Below are 21,887 nucleotides of genomic sequence, written 5' to 3' on the forward strand. Positions count from 1 at the left end.
CAATGGGTGCAACTGAATTGGTCTGAATTGGTGGTTGTCACATTTACAGCGAACTGCAACCAGGGGAGTTGACTGACGGGTTGCAAACTTTTCCGTGGTTCTGAAGACGACGGGACGGTGGGCGGGCTGTGGAAAGAGAGAAAGCTGTTCGATTGGTGCGGTGACTCCGATCGGCAGCCGGGCGGGCACTGGACCCGTGTGCCCACACGTCGGCCGGTATCGTGTGTCTGTGTGCGGCCGGCCTGGAGCGGGCCAGCTGGTCCCTGGCGGCTGGCGACTGGACCGGAGCGCCGCACGACTTGTCTGGTCCCCATCCTTGAACCCCGCCTCGCCGCTTATTTAGGTTGAGCTCGGTCGCCCCACCCTGCCGCCCCACTACGCCGACGCAGCCGCACTTTCACCGCTATATAAACTGCCGCACTGCATTCTCCCGTACCTCCAGTTGTTTCCTGGATCACAGCTCTGCACCATGTTCAGGTTTCTGGTAAGTATGCACCGCGATCAGGAGATGGTAGAAAGGCGCCCTCAGGCAAATCAGTAATTAATATATTTTTTAAAAGAAGTCGCCTAAATAGCGCTCAGACTTTGTTTATAAATCAAAAAACAGCCTTTTAGTTGTGAAATTGGGAATAAGGTGTACAAATGATCAGATGTAGTGCCTTGAAATACAGCACCCACGACTGGAATGGTTTACATTAAAACTGAATATGTCTTTCTACATCTACATTTATACTCCGCAAGCCACCCAATGGTGTGTGCCGGAGGGCACTTTACGTGCCACTGTCATTACCTCACTTTCCTGTTCCAGCCGCGTATGGTTCGCGGGAAGAACGACTGCCGGAAAGCCTCCGTGCGCGCTCTAATCTCTCCAATTTTACATTCGTGATCTCCTCGGGAGGTATAAGTAGGGGGAAGCAATATACTCGATACCTCATCCAGAAAAGCACCCTCTCGAAACCTGGACAGCAAGCAACACCGCGATGCAGAGCGCCTCTCTTGCAGAGTCTGCCACTTGAGTTTGCCAAACATCTCCTTAACGCTATCACGCTTACCAAATAACCCTGTGACGAAACGCGGCGCTCTTCTTTGGATCTTCTCTATCTCCACTGTCAACCCGACCTCGTACGGATCCCACACTGATGAGCAATACTCAAGTATAGGTCGAACGAGTGTTTTGTAAGCCACCTCCTTTGTTGATGGACTACATTTTCTAAGGGCTCTCCCAATGAATCTCAACCTGGCACCCGCCTTACCAACAATTCATTTTATATGATCATTCCACTTCAAATCGTTCCGCACGCATACTCCCAGATATTTTACAGAAGTAACTGCTACCAGTGTTTGTTCCGATATCATATAATCATAGAATAAAGGATCCTCCTTTCTATGTATTCGCAATACATTACATTTGTCTATGTTAAGGGTCGGTTGCCACTCCCTGCACCAAGTGCCTATCCGCTGCAGATCTTCCTGCATTTCGCTGCAAGTTTCTAATGCTGCAACTTCTCTGTATGCTACAGCATCATCCGCGAAAAGCCGCATGGAACTTCCGACACTATCTACTAGGTCATTTATATATATTGTGAAAAGCAATGGTCCCATAACACTCCCCTGTGGCACGCCAGAGGTTACTTTAACGTCTGTAGACGCCTCTCCATTGGGAACAACATGCTGTGTTCTGTTTGCTGAAAACTCTTCAATCCAGCCACATAGCTGTTCTGATATTCCGTAGGCTCTTACTTTGTTTATCAGGTGACAGTGCGGAACTGTATCGAACGCCTTTCGGAAGTCAATGAAAATAGCATCTACCTGGGAGCCTGTATCTAATATTTTCTGGGTCTCATGAAGAAATAAAGCGAGTTGGGTCTCACACGATCGCTGGTTCCGGAATCCATGTTGATTCCTACAGAGAAGATTCTGGGTTTCCAGAAATGACATGATTCGCGAGCAAAAAACATGTTCTAAAATTCTACAACAGATCGATGTCAGAGATATAGGTCTATAGTTCTGCGCATCTGCTCGACGACCCTTCTTGAAGACTGGGACTACCTGTGCTCTTTTCCAATCATTTGGAACCTTCCGTTCCTCTAGAGACTTGCGGGACTCGGCTGTTCGAAGGGGGGCAAGTTCTTTCGCGTACTCTGTGTAGAGTCGAATTGGTATCCCGTCAGGTCCAGTGGACTTTCCTCTGTTGAGTGATTTCAGTTGCTTTTCTATTCCTTGGACACTTATTTCGATGTCAGCCATTTTTTCGTTTGTGCGAGGATTTAGAGAAGGAACTGCAGTGCGGTCTTCCTCTATGAAACAGCTCTGGAAAAGGTGTTTAGTATTTCAGCTTTACGCGTGTCATCCTCTGTTTCAATGCCATTGTCATCCCAGAGTGTCTGAATATGATGTTTAGAGCCACTTACTGATTTAACGTAAGACCAGAACTTCCTAGGATTTTCTGTCAAGTCGATACATAGAATTTTACTTTCGAATTCACTGAACGCTTCACGCATATCCCTCCTTACGCTAACTTTGACATCGTTTAGCTTCTGTTTATCTGAGAGGTTTTGGCTGCGTTTAAACTTGCAATGAAGCTCTCTTTGCTTTCGCAGTAGTTTCCCAACTTTGTTGTTGAACCACGGTGGGTTTTTCCCGTCCCTCACAGTTTTACTCGGCACGTACCTGTCTAAAACGCATTTTACGATTGCCTTCAACTTTTTCCATAAACACTCAACATTGTTAGTGTCGGAACAGAAATTTTCGTTTTGATCTGTTAGGTAGTCTGAAATCTGCCTTCTATTACTCTTGCTAAACAGATAAACCTTCCTCCCTTGTTTTATATTCCTATTTACTTCCATATCCAGGGATGCTGCAATGGCCTTATGATCACTGATTCCCTGTTCTGCGCTTACAGAGTCGAAAAGTTCTTTAGGGCAAGTGCAGCTCGTAGTTAAATGCTGTGAGGCAGCCCTCCTTCAAAAGATACATGAAAGTGTATTTTTCAGTAACGTATTACATAATTTAAATTATCCAAAAGCATTTCTAATCTTTTCCACACCTATTGAATTTAAATAATCATAGCAAACTTGTTTACAACTGTTGATACCGACTGATACTTTTCAAATAGTTAGTAGCTATTCTTATGGCTGCGCCTTGAAGTGATATTCAGCTCCATCTAGCAGAGGTTTGAGGATGTGGCTTGTATGGAGTACAGCTATTCAGGGCTTCTACAAGGCTCACATAGCGGACTCTAAGGCAGTCATACCAGTTTCCACATTATTAACCGGTGTGCTGCTTGTGGGTAACGCGAATAAACCAAACTCTATCCGAACAGGCTTCGGCAGGCGCAACAGTACCAACCGACCACCATCTCACCCTAATTCGATAGGCGTCACTGGCTACGGATGAGGAGGGGTATGTGGTGAGCACAGTGCTCTCCCGGCAGTTGTCAGTTTCATGACGGGAGCCGCTACTTCTCGGTCAAATATCTCTTCAATTGGCCTCACACGGGATGAGTGCACCCCGCTTACGAACAGCGCTCGACAGACCGGTACGGGCACCCATTCAACAGCCATCTAAGTCCGAAAGCGCCTAACTTCAGTGATCTGACGCGAACCGTTAGTACAACGGCGGCGAGAGCGTTGGCTAGAAGGAATAAACAAGTGGCTCTTGAAACCTGAGTATCTGTACCTCTCTAATAAGTTTGATGCATCATTACTCGACGTTTATTACTGAAGCTACATTTCTCTTTCTGATATTGGCAGTTACATCTGCTGTGATAAAAATGTTTCGCTTGAGTAACTTTAATACGGTGACATGAGTTTCACGAACTACTCTGGAAATGCGCTTGTGAGTCGTTTCTCGTTTCTTTCAGTTGCTAACAAGTTCCTTGACTGATAAAGTACTTCAGTCGCATGCTTCTTATTGTTTCTCGAGGTGCGTTTTGAAGGTTTTCGCACTGTGTGCGTCAAATACAACTGCCGAGAACAAGTATTTTGGGACCATTCTATGGGAAAAATGTCCGTACGACTTTCTGGCACGCTGGGACCATTTACAACTGATACTACTACAAAACTGATGTACTTCATGGCAACGGATCATACCTTTTCACATAGCATATAACTTACCGACGCAGCGGTAAGAAATGCGAACGTCACCGTCACATTGCTCTCGTAAGCTATTTTCAAATTCATGGATGGCTTGAAGACCATTCATCATTTTTTTCTAAAAAACAGCAACACTCAGAACATACACAATGAGGGTCTTCTACTGATCTTATGATGTTTGTTATATTGGGCTCATGAACACAGAAGGCACTTCATTCCTTCAATTGTTCTCAGATTCTATATTGCGATCCTATTAAAAAGATCTACCTGTAAAGTGCACGCACGAAGTAAGGACATCTGCATCATTTTATTCTAATGACAGAAGAATCTGATCCAAACCTTACAACGGCTTGAATCTTAATTATGGTGTACATATAAATTCAGATACATGTACGATCCCATGGTTATAAAGAAATACCTACTTATTTGGTCTGTATAGAAGTGGTGCGGCAATAAAAGAAACGCGATATAAATACGAAGAAAAATATAAATTTAAAAAATGAGATGACTTGTTTTAACAAACACGCTGCTTAACATAAGCAAACTCAGTTGGTAGCAGATCTACGTTCCTAGGGCGGTTAACAAACAAATTTACTAGTTGTAAAGAGCATAATAATTTGCATTTGTTGCCTACAGACGTGCGCAATCGGATGCAGTTTTTGGTCTATAGATGCCTCACTGCTAATCTTTCATGGTAGAAAGGGTATCTGTAGTTGTGGTAAAAAAGAGACCTTACGTACATGTTTTACATCTGCTGAATTGTACTCAGGTAAAGCTCCGTATCACATCTAATTCCTCTTTCTCGTCTCGATCATTTCGCGGGACTTGTGTGGTAGGAAGTAATATGTTACCCGGCTCATCTGGGAATGTACGCTCTTCAAATTTCAAGAGTAAACCCTTTCCGTGATGTACAACACCTCTCTCGGAGCGTCTGCCATTTGAACTGTGCATTCCCGGGAGGCTCTCGCACCGATCCAACGATCCCGTGAGGAAACCTGCCGCTCTTCGTTGGATTTTCTCCGTCTGTTCTGTGACGTCTGTTGATTCACAATAGTCAAGAAATAATTGAACCAGCATTTTGTGGGTCAGTTTTTTACGTTCCCATAAGATTTTGCCAATGATTCTCTGTCTGGCATTTACTTTTTCTAAAATTTGTTTTATGTAATCATTCCACTTTCGGTTGTTCTGGGTGGTTAGTACAATTTCCACTTTTGGCGATTAGATTTATTTATTTCAGACCTGGTGGTGCAACTGTGAAGCTCATGTCTGGGAACCGAAAGGTCGCGTCATCGAAATCGATCGGTCCACGGATTTCTTCACTGTGCCATTAAACTAGCATTCATCTCTCAGGTATATGAAGAGTCGCCAGAAATGACAGGTGTTTCGCATTTCACAGTAAACTGTAGGTCTCAGTTCGCCGGTTGGTTAAATGGGTTAGGTTAGGGATACGCAAGTCGCCGAAATGGCTTCCAATTGAAAGAGTTGCACCAGGCTGCTGAACGACACAAAACTACTATTTACGGTGTTAATGATTTTACTGAATTATGTTAATCTTCGACGAGGCCACTTAACGAAAATTTATATCCGAGAACTCTGTCGATCACATCCTTAACAATTAGCACACTTTCAACTCGTTTCTTCCACCTTTTGGTACTATTTCTAGAAATATGTCACGTCGGCACTTAATTCGCGAAAATGTTTCGGTCCATTGTTTCATTGTGACAGGAGCTGTTTTACCCTTGGCGGAGTGTACGTTTAGTTGATCTTTCGATTGCAGCTAAAATTTCACAATCCAAATCTTTTCGAAAACTGACGTATGCTTTCGAAAACAATACTCTGCTGACTGAACCATTCAAGTGCCTCCCAGAGACCGGCTCAAAGGTTGAACTTACTAGCAGCTGCTCTCTAACCTACCAAGAACTCCTCTTCGTTCCACCAGACGAAACATCAGTCATCGCCATAAAAGAGAACACTGATCTCTTTGGAGCGCTCTCTATGGTGGACGATTGGTGTACTAGGCGGTCATGTGACTTTTCACTCCTGACATAAGTCATGGTAGTGAAGTGATGTTTATGTTACTGTAGGTTGTTTGGATTCAGTGCATTATGATGGACTGGTGAGAGGAAATGACAGAATGGCAGAAAGTGTTCCAAAGTATCCATGACTACACCCTGAATAAAGATGACACTCCAGCGTGTACTGTTCATTGTGTCTACGAGAAGTGTTCTTATGACTCGCAGCTATGTAACACGACACAAAAGTGCAGGGAACGGAAACGAATTTTTCCCTCGTGTAAATGGAAATAAGTTTCAGACCTGATTGGAATTTGCTGCTTTCAGTGAGTGCACGTCCGTTTCACCCAGGCGAAGAGTGAACACTGGGAAGGAAATTGCATCCAATAGAAATATTGTCTCGTATTTCACGAAAGGTCATTTGTCACAGCAGCAAATAAAGCTGTAGATCTGGAATGGGCCAAACAATAGAGAAAATGGACAGCAGGCGACTGGAGAAACGTATTGTGGTTTGAAGGGTCGCGATTTAGGCTCTTTTCACACGATGTCAATGAGTCGATTGCACCGACGGCTCAATTCAGCAAGTAAATGCAGTGTGTCGAGGGTGTACCTCACGCCGGAGCTGGTTCAGGGATGTTTTGGAGTGTTTTAGGTAGAATGACTAGGGCCCTCCCATTCAGGTTACCGTGAACATGAACCAGGGGTTTATTTTAATACTGTCAGTCGGCGAGAGTTTTACTGCCTTCTACATCTTGATGAAAAGTACGATCGTCTTCCCACATGAGTACAGCCGGGTTCACAGACTGCAATACCTCGTTTCTGGTTTGACACACACTCAAGCACGACGTTTTTTCCCACAGAAAATGTCTGGGACTATTTGGCGTAGCGGGTGAAAGTTAGGTACCAACGCAAGCGTAGTTTGGAAGCTCTACGGGACCTAATCATCAGTGAGTGGCTTCACTTGCATATGACATACCTGAGGAGCGTTATGGATTCTCCTTCTTGCCGAACTGAAGGTATTATCAAGAGTAGAGACGTGTTACACGTTATCAGGTGATGTCTCCTTGGGGTGAGTAATGATTTGCTCGACATGCCACCCTGCACATTAATAAAAAATACGAATAAATTAAGATGGTGGTTTTAATCTTGAGGTGTTCTACGCAGGCTGTCTGCTCTCCTCACCTCATGCCCTGCCCCTGCCCCTGCCACAGTAGAGTGCAACACACAAAAAGTTCATACGACCGTGTGTGATGTTTTTCAGCTACCGCATTCCATTGCTTTGATGTGGGTTATGACGTCTAAGCGTTGACCTTTCATGTTTTTAATGAGTGTAGTATCTATTCTTTCGTACATATCCGAAGCGTGCTAGGATAGGCGAAGCAGTTAAGACAACTGCTCGCGTAAAGCGAGAAATCCGGTTACGTGTTCCGATTCGACACAAATTTTCGGTGCCTGAATGCGACTAAGGTCAGAATTTCAATTTCGTTATTAATTTTTTTGGTGAGTCAAGGTGTGTGGGATGAATTTTGCAGAAACTTTTCTCTTCTTTAAAACGTTGTGGAAAATGTGTTGAACACTTGATTTGGAGGTGTTGCTCTGCTCCGATTTGTTAAATAACGACGCTGACATACTATGGCCGTACGTCCATACTTAACACTCGCTGTTCACGACTGATTGGTCGAAAGCACATCTGTTGTTTGTTGAAGCTGCAGCCGTAGTTACTGCGCTGACGACATTTATACGCCGGGAATAAAATCACTCTTCGAACTTTTTGGGCGAGCGTTGTATATATCTGGCGAAGAAATGAATCCAAAACAATCTAGTTCTCTTGCAATAGGAGAGGAAGTGTGCATTATTCTGCTGGATAGCGGGGCAGGTACGAGGGATATCCGGAAAGTAAGTTTCGATCGATCAAGAAATGGAAAGCACTGTGAAAATCTTGTAAAGCTTTGCACATATCTGTACGATAGTGTCTCTAGTATGCCAGTCGGTTACATCACTTCTCTCTTTTCAGTTCTGAGCGCATGGTGAGCACAAAAGATGCATATACAATAGTGTCTCCCACCAAGTATGAGGCCCTGTTGAGAGATTTCGTCTGATGTTATGCAGCCCACATTACAGAACTGTCATACAGTTCCTACTTTGTGACAATTCTCGGTCGCAATCTGCAGGGGCAATGAAAATGCTGTTGCAGCGTTTTCGATGGGAAGTGTTTGATCACCTGCACTACAGCCCGTAATTGGCTCCCTCTGTGTTTCATCTCTGCTCACATTAACTACTGGGTATGAAGACAACATTTTCGCACAGACAACGAGCTGTAGATGAGCGTAGAGAATTGGCGGGAAACAAAGGCGGCTGCCTTCTATGACAAGGGTACTGTAGAGTTGGTACAACGTTACGGTAAATGTCTAAGTCGGAGTGGTGACTATGTGGAGCAGTGGCTGGAAGCTGTAGCTAACTGTTGCAGACGAATTTTCAAAGTGGTTTCCTTTCCGCGATCCATCGGAACTTACTTTCCGGGTATCCCTCACAATTCAGGTGCAGAAAGTAAGATGGTGCAGCAGCTAAACAGGTAACAGTGCATGACGCAGTGTCCCATTTCCCTGCAGGCTCTCGACTCACTGTTAAGGCAGAGAGCCGTGCATCAGCGGAAGGAGGAGTGCCTGGTTGCGGCGGAGCACCTACTGGCGACTCTGGCGGGACGAAATGATGTTCATTCAGCCTCGTAAGATCAACTACACGGCTTCTTAACTGACATTGAAGTCTCCAGCTACCGAGTGACGTAGCACAATGAATCTGCGATAGGCACTGAGCCGCGTGGCTGGTCTAGCAATAGAACGTAAGCCTTGGTTATGCAAGAACACGCAGAGCCAGCAGGTGTGAGTGATTGGTGGCCGCCCTCGCCGGCGATCCCACGGTGTGTGCGGCGCGCTGTGTCCTTGTCGGAGCAGCCAGGCGTCGCGGATCTCGCCAAGGCTACCAGCTTCGTGGACCGCCGGGCAACCGCCAAGTTCACGGCCGTCCACGTCCCAGGCAGTCTGCACTTGACTCCTCGTATATCATTGTTTGCCAACAACTACACTACAGCCACTCCACTAACGATCCCCAAGAACCTGACCCTGCGGTATCACATTCTCCGCAATAAACATTCTTTGCGCGAGTCCCCACTTACTGCTTCTCTTTAAAACCATCAAAGCTGTTTATTTTCGCAGATGGAAACTACATCTAGCTACTTATAGTTTCCAGTAGGAGGGGAGGAGGAGATTAGGGTTTAACGTTGCGTCGACAACGAAGTCATTAGAGACGGAACACAAGCTCGGATTAGGGAAGGACGGAGAAGGAAATCGGCCGTGCCCTTTCAAAGGAACCGTCCCAGGATTTGCCTTTAGCGATTGAGGAAAACCATAGAAAACATAAATCTGGATGGCCGGACGTGGGTTTGAACCGCCTTCCTCCCGAATTCGAGTCCAGTGTGCTAATTACTGCGCAACCTCGCTCGGTTCTACTTTCCTAGTATTATCATCATTTTATTGCCCATCGCTTTCGAGGTCTTCCATTCGGCTTGTAGCTCAGGATATTCTGGAGAAATCTGTGACCTGACATTCTCATGAGCTGTTGTCTCCAATCTCTAGATTTTAGAATTTTTTCACTCATGTTGAAAATATTTAATTCAGTTCTAATATCTTTATTTCTAATCATACGACTTCTTGTGCATCCCTTCGTCTTCCTTAGGAACCTGGTCCCTGCTGTTTTAATTTTAATTTACATACGGGGTGATCAAAAAGTCCGTATAAATTTGAAAACTGAATAAATCACGGAATACTGTAGATAGAGAGGAACAAATTGACACACATGCTTGGAATGACATGGGGTTTTATTAGAACCAAAAAATACAAACTTTCCAAAAAACTTAATCTGATCAGAATAGCAATAATTAGCATAACAAAGTAAGACAAAGCAAAGATGATGTTCTTTACAGGAAATGCTCAATATGTCCACCATCATTCCTCAACAACAGCTGTAGTCGAGGAATAACGTTGTGAACAGCACTGTAAAGCATGTCCGGAGTTATGGTGAGGCATTGGCGTCGGATGTTGTCTTTCAGCATCCCTAGAGATGTCGGTCAATCACGATACACTTGCGACTTCAGGTAACCCCAAAGCCAATAATCGCACGGACTAAGGTCTGGAGGCCAAGCATGACGAAAGTGGCGGCTGAGCACACGATCATCACCAAACGACGCGCGCAAGAGATCTTTCACGCGTCTAGCAATACTTTGTTTTTTTTTTTGTTCTAATAAAACCCCATGTTATTCCAAGCATGTGTGTCAATTTTTACCTCTCTATCTACATTATTCCGTGGTTTATTAAGTTTTCAAATTGATACTGACTTTTTGATCACCCGGTACATATTTATTTATTTTTGTAACGCAGCTTTCAATTCCATAGGATAACACAGGAACCGCCACCACTTTATAGAATTTAAGGATGGTCTCTTTTTGTACTTCATGGCCGAATGTTCTGCCAGTGGCACCGCAGACAGCTTGGAATTTGTGTATTTTATTTTCAGTATCAGAGCCAAAATCATAGCTTAGAGCACAGATCAGTATACCAGTTGAATGAAATAATCAAGAAATACTACTTCAAAATTTGTAGATTAAAACGAAAATAATGACATCCCGAGGAAAATATCCAGTCAGATAAAAAATTGTTTTGGATAATTCAGTTTTAAAACAAGTTTCCAGATATCTCATCCATATCTACAGCTACATTTATGCCACGCAACCAATCTTCGGTGTGTGGCGGAGGGTACTCTTCTCATTCCACTATTTCGTTCTCCCTCCTCCTCCCCCGCCCTCAACTCGGTGTTCCGTTCACGATACGAGAGGCGATAGAACTAGAGGGGAAGCAACTGCTGTGTACAGCTCGCCTTGTGAGCGTTAATGTCTTACTTTCTCGTCGTGGTCATTTCAAGAGACGTATGTGGAAAGCAGTGATACGCTGCCCGACAGTGGTTGCAACGTGCGTTCTCGGAGTTTCAATCGTAAACGTCCCCGTGATGTACAACGGCTTTCTTGTACTGTCTGCCGCTGGATTTTGTGGAGCACTTGCCCAACGATTTCGTGCCGACTGGATGATCCTGGGAAGAAACGCACCGCTCTTCGTTGAAACTTCTATTAATCCAGCATATTAAGGATTCCTTTTGTAAGGCACTTCTTTCGTGGATGTGTGACTTTTACTTAAGATTCTCCCAATGAATCTCAGCTTGCTATCTCTTTCCCTACAATTCGTTTAATGTGGCCGTTCCACTTCATGCTGCTTCGGTTGGATACCCAAATGTAATTTACGGTAGTTATCGTTTACAGTATTTTATCGCCTGTGGTAATGGACCACTTCCCATATTTGTGAGAAACACGTTACATTTGCTTACGTTCAGGTTCAATTCCCAGCCCCTGTATCAACCGTCGATTCCCTGCAGGTCTTCCTACATTTCACTCCAGCCTTCTTGTGCAGCAGTCTTCTCACACACAACAGCTTCGTCTGCGGAATGGCCTCACAGAGCGTCCAACGTTATCCACCAAACCATTAATGGAATTTATAAATAGTTAGGCTCCGATCACACTCTCTTGGAATTCCCGAAATTAAATTCACATCTGTCAATTTTATTCTGTTAACAACAGTCTGTCCCACAAATGGTCTCAATCTCCTGCGATGCATCACACTCTGCAATAAGCTCAAGGCGTCGGGCTTAAGATACTGTTGTTAGTCATCCGCACAAAACACAATGTTAGAGTACAGTGTATGTCCCGCAGACATAAAAATATTTACGAAAGGAGCATGCGATTAGAGACCTTACGACGACAGCCTTACATAGATAATTGTAGAGTGAGATTCTAAGGTGAGACTCATGTTACTTCGGTCCATAAGCGTCTCATGGGATGGGTATGACGATAGAGTTAGAGAGATTACAGTTATTCTTTTCCTGTATACTCGGCGAAGGAAGCCAGAAGGAGGCAGATAACGCTGGCACACTACGTCTCAGTCCACAAACATCAAACATGCGGCTTAGAGAAAGACACATCTAGGGGGGGGGAGGTGATTCGGGGGGAGGGGACCAAACATTGAGGTCATCAGTCCCACCGGGAAGGACAGGGAAGGAAGTCGGTCACGCCCTTTAAAAAGAATCGTCCCGGGATTTGCCTGAAATAGGGAAATCACGGAAAATTAAATCAGGGCGGCCGCAGGCGGGTTTGAATCGTCATACTCCCGAATGCGAGTGTAGCGTGCTAACCACTGAGCCACCTCACTCGGTAAAGAGATGTCTGAGAACATACGCCTGTATACTTTTTCTTTCCTAGTAAAATCCGCGAAAGAAGCAAGTAGAAGGCAATTAACGCTAATACATTATGTCTCTATCTACTGATATGAAACACGCGCCTTAGAGAAAGAAAGAAATATCTTAGAAAATACGTCTGGATTGTAGCACCGTATGAAAATGCATCATGGACTGTAGGAAAATCTGATACGAAGACATTAGAAGCGTTTTAGATGTCACGTAGCAGAAAGCTACTCAAAATTAAACGGGCTGATAAGATAAGAAGTGGGGACGTTCTAAGTAAAATTGGCAGGAAAACACATATACATAAAACAAGGATGATGAGACATGTGTTAAGACATCAAGAAAGAATTTCGATGGGGCTTAAAATAATTATAGACGAAGACAAAGACTGAAATAGTTACAACAAAAAAATGAACACGCAGTGTGCTACTCTGTAAAGAAAATCGCAGGACTCCTCAAGAAGCCGGCCGTCGTGGTCGAGCGGTTCTAGGCGCTTTAGTCTGGAACCACGCTGCTACTACAGTAGCAGGTTCGAATCCTGCCTCGGGCATGGATATTTGTGATGTCCTTAGGTTAGTTAGGTTTAAGTAGTTCTAAGTCTAGGTGACTGATGACCTCAGATGTTAAGTCCCATACTGTTCAGAGCCATTTGAACACTGCTCAAGAAAGCAGTCAAAGATTCATAAAAAGAAACAACAACAAAAATGTTTGCATCCTCGACAGGCGCCGTATGATGGGTTACAGAGAGTAAAAATGTACAACGTGAACCAGGAACCCTCCGACGAAACTTCGCATGATGTTCTGTTATATTTTCTGCCTATTTTGATATGACGAACGCGTGGCCCCCAGTAATTCATTAAATAATGGTTGCATTTGCTTTGATTTCTTACACCATATCTTTATATACGAACTGCAATGAAAATATCTGGAAGACAGCGCAAATATCGACGGCGTTCGCTGTGTGTCTTGGTGGAAACAATCTTGTTCGCATCATTCAGTGTAACTGATGTTGACAACAGTAATACCCACTTTTCTCTTCGTCCTCGAGCTGTTTTTCGGGAAATGCCAGTTGTACGCTAACGAGGAAACACAGAAATATGGATAGGTTTACTGTAAATAAATGCAAATGTCGTGTGACTAGGGCCTCGCGTCGGGTAGACCGTTCGCCGGATGGAAGTCTTTCGATTTGACGCCACTTCGGCAACTTGCGCGTCGATGGGGATGAAATGATGATAAAGACAACACAACACCCAGTCGCTGAGTGGAGATGAAGAGTTGTCTGATGTGAACTTCGTGTACCGGTTCACTGAATAGACTGGATTGGTTGGTTGATTTGGAGGTGGGGACCAAACAGCGAAATTATCTGTCGCATCGCATTTGGAGAAGAATGGGGAAGGAAGTCGGCCGTGCTCTTTCGAAGAGAAGCCTGAAGCGATTTAGGGACGGAAAACCTAAATCAGGATGGATGGACGAGGGTTTGAACCGTCGTCTTCCCGAATACGATGGAAGGGCAGCACAATGACGCTATGCTGAATTGTTCCCACAACCGTCCGCAGCTCGTGGTCGTGCGGTAGCGTTCTCGCTTCCCACGCCCGGGTTCGATTCCCGGCGGGGTCAGGGATTTTCTCTGCCTCGTGATGACTGGGTGTTGTGTGATGTCTTTAGGTTAGTTAGGTTTAAGTAGTTCTAAGTTCTAGGGGACTGATGACCATAGATGCTTAGAATGCTTAGAGCCATTTGAACCATTTTTTTGTTCCCACAGCCACATCATAGCAGTTTTGCCTCTCTACATATGCGCCTACCAGAAGCCGGATCCTTTCGTGAATGAGATTTTCACTCTGTAGCGGAGTGTGTGCTGATTTGAAACTTCCTGGCAGGTTCAAAAAATGGTTCAAATGGCTCTGAGCACTATGGGACTTAACGTCTGAGGTCATCAGTCCCCGAGAACTTAGAACTACTTAAACCTAACTAACCTAAGGAGATCACACACATCCATGCCAGAGGCAGGATTTGAACCTGCGACCGTAGCGGTCACGCGGTCCTGGCAGGTTTTCGGATCTTTCGTGATACAATGATTGAATACAACAGCCATTTTATTTGTTGATAAAGTTATTTTCACAGGAAAAATAGTAATTGAGAGGACAAAGCGAATTAATCATATTACATCATTACCCTATATTTCACAGGAGATAACTGTTCCCCTGGAGCAGAATAGTCAGAAGATTTTCCTGAATAGTCTCTTAAAGTTTGTCGGTGGAGTTCTTTGCTCAAGTTGGTGGAAGTCGAAACGCAGGGCACGGAATGCCACAGGAGTACCGGCAGGTATCGCAGCTGTTACAAGGGGAGGCATTTGCCCTTTGCGGCGATAGGGATCGTGTGCCCTTTAAGGAAGGTTGCGTCAGCGGACCAGTCAGTGGGCGGGGCGAGAGAACTGGCGGGCCCGGGCGCAGCGCAGCCGGGAGAAAGCGGCGGCCCGGGCCGTGACTGCCGGCGCTGCAGGGTGGGGGAGGACAGCCGCACGTGACTCCGGCTCACGTGCGCGCAGCACTGCTCGCCTCGCCGGAGTCAAGGCGCTTGCCAGCGATGGGTTCACTGAATGTTAGGCCGGTATTACACTATCAAATTTCTTTGTCAAATATCTTTGTCAAAGATATTTGATGGTGTAATAGAGAACTTTGTCAAATGTCGTCCAATATTTGATCAAATCTAGGGCCTCGCTGTAGATTTGATCAAAGAAGTCGCTTGTCTTCTATTCACTGCAATGTGACATGTTACCACATGGAGCGCTAGCATCGCTGCAGCGTCCTGTCGTCTGTAGTGTTTTTATAAACATTGTCAGTAAATACAGTTGGTGTGTGCCGACAAACTACAAAATTAATAGAGATGTATGAAGCTGAAGCTTACAACGTGGGGCACTCTGAATACAAAAATAGATTATGAAGATTGGACACCTGACCTGACCTTACCTGACCTAACCTAACCTAACCCTCTCCTGTAGCAAGGAATCGGAGTACAGTCAGCCAGTCTCTTGCAGATGTAGCAGTTCTTAAGTGAATACTGTGCTTTGTGATATGAGGATACACTTCACTGAGCACATACAGAAATGTATGCTCATCCATTCTTAAGTAATTGGTGTACGACTTGACGTCCTCCACTATAAGCTCACGTAACAAGTTTTGTTGAGTGTTTTTATCGTGTCGTCGAAAAACCCACGGCTTCACCCAGGTATGTTTCCTTTTTTTTCCCCACTTCCCTTCCGCATGTGCACACAGTGCAATTGTGGTACATGCAACTGCTGCGGTTAATAACAAGTTATTGTTCTCAGCCATCTTGAACTTTGACGAAAAATATGATGACAGTGTAATATCCCTTCTAGCACTACGTCAAAGATCTTTGTCAAATATATTTGACGGAGTATTTGATCACATCTTTGATCAAATCTTTGACAAAGAAATTTGATAGTGTAATATCGGCCTTATCTCTGTCTGGATGACTGTTGATTCCGCACTAATTACCGCAAGCAGCTCAAGGTACTTATCCATTTTCGTAAAATGTAGGACAATGCAAAATGAGTAAAGCGATAAAGGTTTCAAAATACTGACACGCATTATTTACAGACGAAGGGAAAAATTGTTAGAAGCCGACATCGATGAGGATCGTTTCTGGTACACGCCAGACAACAATGATCCTATGACTTTCAGGGCAGGTTAAGAAAGGCAAATCTACGGTATAACGTTTATAGTTTTAGACAAATCTTCTGTCGATGTTGACTGAAAGACACTCTTTGAAATTAAACGGTAGCGGGTATAAAATCAGGTTGTCTGCAACTTGTACAGAAAGGTATCTGCAGTGAAAGGAGTCGAGAGATGCACTAGTTGAGAGTGAGAGAGGATTGAAGTCTATTCCTGATATTATTAAATTTGTATATTCACCAGGGAGAAATTTCGAAGGCCAATTGAAGCTCAAGGAGAAGAAATAAGATCTGTGAGGTTTGACGATGGCGTTGTAATTATGTCAAGATGGCAAAGAAGATGGCAAAGCACTTGGAAGAGCAGAACTGAGTGGATAACGTCTTGGAAATAGGTAGTGGGGTGAACATCAACACAGGCAAAACAGCGACAATGTGATGTAGACGAATCAGGCACTGCTGAGGGAATTAGATTTTAAAATGAAGCACTAAAAGTTGTAGATGAGTTTTGTTATTTGAGCAGCAAAATAATTAATGACAGGCGATGTAGAGAGAATGCAGGCTGGCTACAGCAGTAAAAAAGGATTTCTGAGAAAGGTAGTGGTTAACACCTAATCATACCTTTTCACAAGTCTTCAATATGACCCCTTGAGATGCACGGCATGTGTCAATGGGGTATTCAAATTGTTCCCACACTGCTGCGACCATGTCTTGAGTTACAGCTTATGCGAAATTTCAATTCATTCATTGTTGTTGGTAATGGAGGCACACAAACAGACTCTTTTATAAAAACCCCCAATAGATAGAATCACATACAGGCAGGTTCGTTGACATTGGAGGCCAGTAACGTAAGGCTGAATCATTTGGTCCAATATGACCGATCCTTTGATTTAAAAATTCCCGCACTTTCACATGCCAGTGTGTTGGTGCCCCATTCTGTTGGTAAATGAAGTCATTCGAATCAGTCTCCAACTGTGGAAAACGAAAGTTCTCAAGCATATCGAGATATGTACTTCCTGTAACAGTGTTCTCGGCAAAGAGAAATAGACTATACACTTTTTCCCGTGAAACTGCACAAAACACATTAAATGTTGAAGAGACAACTTTATGTTGTTGTTCCGTACCCCATATTCTCGCATTATGAAAGCTCTTCTTTCTATTTCAATGGAATGTGGCCTCGTCACTAAACACTAAGCGTGGAAGAAAACTGTCATCTTCCATCTTGCCAAGAACGAAATTACGGAACTACACACGTTGTTGTTTGTCGCCTTCACGAAGAGCATGACGTAGCTGGAATTTGTGTGGTTGCACGTGTAAACGTCGACGCAACACACGCCAGACGGACTGGGGGCACGTTGAGCTTTCGAGCTGCACCGCGAACGGATTTCTGTGACTCCTTGTGAAACTGACGGATGCGTTTGACGTCTGTGTCAGACAATCGGGATGGTCCGGCGATTTGCCTTCACACAAACAGCCTGTTTCTCGGAACAATGCATGCCATTGTCTAATGCTTTGTGCATCAGGAGGATCCACACCTTTCCTAGTACGAAAGTCACACCGAACAGTTGTTATTGGCATGCACTGCGGCAAACGTAGAACACAAAACACCATTTTTACTAGAACTGAAGTGGGCGCACACTACTGCTACCTAGCCGGAACCATGTAAAACTGGGGAGTTTGCTCTTTCCAACTGTACGTTGTTCATGCACATATCTCAAATAATATAATATTTTCAGGTGCTGCAGTTATTTATAATCAACTACATTCAGCAAAATTTCAGTACAGAGTAAATATTAGGAACTTGTTTTAAATGTTCAGAAATGTAGAACAGCGCAGATCACAAAACTCAGGAAAGGAGTATTCTATGACTACAGCTTTTGTGAGTCAGAAATGGAATCAGTGTACAAAGCAGATTCGTTAAAAACAAATTGTGCGCTGCACATTAGTATAATCGTCAAGTGTATGGGATCCATACAGCATAGGACCAAAAGGGAATATTGAACGTACACAAAGAAGGGCAGCACAAACGATAACTGGTTTATTTCGACTAACGGGAGGTCACGTAAATGCTGAAAAAACTAAATTGACAGACGATTTTATCCGTCAAAACCTAGCAACAAAATTTTAAGAGGGAGATAAGAATCTAGAGAAATTCTTCGTCTGCTTGCGTATCGATCCTTTAGCGAGCGCTAAGACCTGATTAAACTAATTACAGCGTGCACAGAGGCATTACAGCAGTCATTCTTCCAGCGATCCATACGTACCCTCTGCCATGCGCTTCACAGCGGTTTTGCAGGGTATGGATGTAGATGTATTATGTTAGCACTGCACTCAGCACTTTCACGGCAGTGATATTCATGTTAGAGGTGGTAGTCCTCTTCAGAGTTCACCTCTCCGCCACTATTTTTAGGCTTATTTTGCCCATGGTCTATCAAAATCAGTTTCCTCCCTGCATTCTGCTGCTACATTGTTCACCTCAAAGACTTCGAGGCGCGCTTAAGATGTTGCAAAACTGTTTTCACTAAATGAATTGCGAGATAATCCTCACTAAACCTCACTAAACAACATGTTGTGTCTTTTCTTAGCTATATTAATTAGAGCCGCGCGGGGTAGACGCGCGATCTAAGGGGTCTTGTGTCACGGTCCGGGCGGCTCCCCCCATCGGAGGTTCGAGTGCTCCCTCGGGCATGGGTGTGTGTGTTCTCCTTAGCGTAAGTTAGTCTATGTTAGAGTAAGTAGTGCCTAAGATTAGGGACCGATGACCATAGCAGTTTGGTCCATAAGACCAGTTGGGTCTCATAAGACGTTACCACAAATTTCCAAAAAAATTTGCCCTGCACGATATTAGGTTGGTGTATCAGTTGTTTTGGCTCTGCAGTGTATTTGATATTGGTAGTAACGCGAATTCTTTACAGACGAATGGAAAAACTGATAGAAGCCGACCTCGGGGAAGATCAGTTTGGATTCCGTAGAAATGTTGGAACACAATAGGCAATACTGACCCTACGACTTATCTTAGAAGAAAGATTAAGGAAAGGCAAACCTACGTTTCTAGTATTTGTAGACTTAGAGAAAGCTTTTGCCAATGTTGATTGGAATACTCTCTTTCAAATTCTGAAGGTGGCAGGGGTAAAATACAGAGAACGAAAGGCTATTTACAACTTACAGAAAGCAGATGGGGTATGAAAGGGAAGCAGTAGTTGAGAAGGGAGTGAGACAGGGTTGTAGCCTATCCCCGATGTTATTCAATCTGTATATTAAGCAAGCAATAAAGGAAACAAAAGAAAAGTTCGGAGTAGGTATTAAAATCCATGGAGAAGAAACAAAAACTTTGAGGTTCGTCGATGACATTGTAATTCTGTCAGAGACAGCAAAGGACTTGGAAGAGCAGTTGAACGGAATGGACAGTGTCTTGAAAGGAGGGTATAAGATGAACACCAACAAACGCAAAACGAGGATAATGGAATGTAGTCGAATTAAGTCGGGTGATGCTGAAGGAATTAGATTAGGAAATGAGACACTTAGAGTAGTAAAGGAGTTTTGCTATTGGGGAGCAAAATAACTGATGGTGGTCGAAGTAGAGAGGATATAAAATGTAGACTAGCAACGGCAAGGAAAGCGTTTCTGATGAAGCGAAATTTGTTAACATCGAGTATAGATTTAAATGTCAGGAAGTCATTTCTGAAAGTATTTGTATGGAGTGTAGCCATGTATGGAAGTGAAACGTGGACGATAAATAGCTTCGACAAGAAGAGAATAGAAGCTTTCGAAATGTGGTGCTACAGAAAAATGCTGAAGATTAGATGGGTAGATCACATAACTAATGAGGAAGTATTGAATAAAATTGGGGAGAAGAGGAGCTTGTGGCACAACTTGACTAGAAGAAGGGATCGGTTGGTAGGACATGTTCTGAGACATCGAGGGATCACCAATTTAGTATTGGAGGGCAGCGTGGAGGATAAAAATCGTAGATGGAGACCAAGAGATTAATACACTAAGCAGATTCAGAAGGATCTGCTGCAGTAGGTACTGGGAGTTGAAGGAGCTTGCACAGGATAGAATAGCATGGAGAGCTGCATCAAACCAGTCTCAGGGCTGAAGACCACAACAACAGTCACAAACCTGTTTCGTATTCGCAACACAGCTACAATTATTGTTCTTTTGTGGTTGCTCAAGGCAGAGCTACATTTAGCTACGAAGTATTGGGAGGTTTTTGTGGTAAGTTCTATGGGACCGAACTGCTTAGGTCATCGGTCCCTAGGCTTACACTCTACTTAATCGAACTGAAACCTACTTAGACTAAGGACAACACAGACACTCATGCCCAAGGGAGGACTCGAACCTCGGACGGGAGGGGGGGGGGTACTGAGAGGAAAACGTTTTTAAGGAAGGAGGTTGTACCACAAAATGATTAATACTATTTACAATTGATTATCTGACTCTGATGTGAAGCTCAGTTGGACATGCCTTTCTAACCAGATCTTATACGTATCACAAGTACTGAGAAGTGCACTATTAGAGAGAACGTTTCTGGCCGGCAGGTTCTGCTGGTTCTGGTGGCGCTGGCAGCGTGCGTGCTGGCGACCCACGAGCCGGGCCACACGGAGAGCGGCGGTGGCGCCTCTGGCGGCGTCCGCTACGGCGCAGGCGCGGGCAGCGTGTCCTCCGAGGGCGGCCACGGCCGGGAAGCCGGCTACGGCGACGCCTTCGGCCACGAGACGCACGGCAAGCAGTAGCCGGGCGCATCCCCGCTCACTCTGCACAGCGCCGCTGCCGCCTTCATCACCGCCTCTCACCACAGCCAACAGCACTCAGCACAGTGACACACTACTCCTGCGTGGAAATGCATCCCCGAGAACATGTCAGTACAGACGCTAAATAATGGTAGCAGCTCTCGAGATGTCCCACGCAAGCAGAGCAGAACACGTACCCAAAAGGACTAATTGCCTCAGATCATCTCAAAAAGTATTTGCAATCAGATTACAGTAAAAGTAACATAGGCCAGAATACCCTCATCGTGTACTGCGTCACATGACTGATGTCTTCTGGAGGGTTGCCTTATGAACATAAGCAGCTGCCATGTATGTGGCGAACAATTTCTGCAAAGACATTTCATGAGAGACTACAACTGTGCGCCAAGTTAAAATAGAAACTCTGCGCGATTCAAGACCTGCACACAATGTCTATTTGCCAGTGCCTCAGTAAGTGTGTCTCATTTCAAAAAATACGAAACAATGAAACTCTTTGAAAGCACCATTACTCTAAGATATCCTCTCTAATGCCGTATATGTCTGCACAGTTATTAACGTGTTACATGTCTCTAGCTACGTTAATGAACATTATACAGAGCAGCTTAAATAAGATCCAAGAGCAGAGAACAGCAATATTAATAGAACTGAGTAGTCTGTCTAAGACCTGTATGGCTTCTTTCAACGAACAAGGCAAGCCTAAAGTGAGAAACTTATATCTCATCTCGTCGCCATAGCGACAGCGCTGTGTCTGGCATTGTACTGGGTGTTATGCTTGTTGGAAGACGACAGAGGCAAAATGTCATAAGCATCTGTAGTGTAAACTATATTAAAATCATTACTGTGCAACTGGTATTTCATGAATCATTTCTGTGTGTCACAAATACAACAGCACCAATTTGGGAAGATTTTTACACTTGCTTCAAATAAACACTTGCATCACCTTCATTTATCAAATAAATCTTTTTGTACAAAAAGCTATTGTTATCTTTCAGTGTTCTGCTTA

The 21,887-nt window shown here is 44.2% G+C and overlaps 1 long non-coding RNA gene across 1 annotated transcript; it reads left to right on the plus strand.

The window, feature by feature from the left end:
* The first annotated feature begins 258 nt into the window (after nt 1-258).
* Nucleotides 259-21,736, plus strand: LOC124795248. Its single transcript, XR_007016666.1, has 2 exons — nt 259-484; nt 20,675-21,736. It is a non-coding gene; the product is annotated as an uncharacterized LOC124795248 (long non-coding RNA).
* The last annotated feature ends 151 nt before the right edge of the window (nt 21,737-21,887 follow it).

This window comes from Schistocerca piceifrons, chromosome 4 (assembly GCF_021461385.2).
Source record: "Schistocerca piceifrons isolate TAMUIC-IGC-003096 chromosome 4, iqSchPice1.1, whole genome shotgun sequence".
NCBI classification, from domain to species: Eukaryota; Metazoa; Arthropoda; class Insecta; order Orthoptera; family Acrididae; genus Schistocerca; species Schistocerca piceifrons.